Source organism: Nipponia nippon, unplaced genomic scaffold (genome assembly GCF_047370975.1).
Source record: "Nipponia nippon isolate SJK-2023a ecotype South Korea unplaced genomic scaffold, ASM4737097v1 scaffold_1, whole genome shotgun sequence".
NCBI classification, from domain to species: Eukaryota; Metazoa; Chordata; class Aves; order Pelecaniformes; family Threskiornithidae; genus Nipponia; species Nipponia nippon.
The window spans coordinates 153,334,137-153,334,787 of record NW_028262290.1 but is presented as its reverse complement, the minus strand read 5'-3'; the positions used below and the strand labels follow the sequence as shown (position 1 = coordinate 153,334,787).

Below are 651 nucleotides of genomic sequence, written 5' to 3'. Positions count from 1 at the left end.
TTCTGCGACTCCCTCTCCAGCTGGGGCGCCCGCTGCACACGGGGGTTGCTCCTCCGCAGGTGCAGGACTCGGCACTTCTCTCCCGGTGCAACGTGCCGCCGTGCCTGTTGGCCCCTTTCTCCCGCCTGGCGAGGCCCCTCTGGGTGGCAGCACCACCCGCCGGGCACCAGCCGCTCCTCTCTGAAGGGTGTCAAAAAAGCAAACTGCGTTGGCCGGGAATCGAACCCGGGTCAACTGCTTGGAAGGCAGCTATGCTTACCACTATACCACCAACGCTGTCTTATTAGCTATTCTGTGGCTGCATTCTTCATTCTCTTCTGGTTTCCACCCATTCCTGGTCTAACCACGGGCTTACTACCCGACCACCACAAACACATAAAAGAGTACTGAGGGAAACATTCAAGTTTTCTTCACAGCTGCCAAGGCTACTAGAAAACTTTTTTTTCTTTTTTTAACAATGAAAAAAACTAAGGTATCGTTCAGTGAAATATTTCCAATGTCCTGATTTGTTTAAAAGAAATTCTAAATAAAGGGACATAAACCTTCAGAAATGGCACTGCAGAGAGTAGTACAATTGGAAAAAAGGCCAGCAACAGCTCCAGTCTGATGAAACAAGGGCCTTCATTTCACTATTTTCAGTAAAAGAAATAC

At 49.2% G+C, this 651-nt stretch overlaps 1 non-coding gene across 1 annotated transcript; it reads right to left on the bottom strand.

Moving 5' to 3' along the window:
- Positions 1–204: 204 nt before the first annotated feature.
- Positions 205–276, bottom strand: TRNAG-UCC (transfer RNA glycine (anticodon UCC)). The gene has a single exon. It is a non-coding gene; the product is annotated as a tRNA-Gly (tRNA).
- Positions 277–651: the final 375 nt, after the last annotated feature.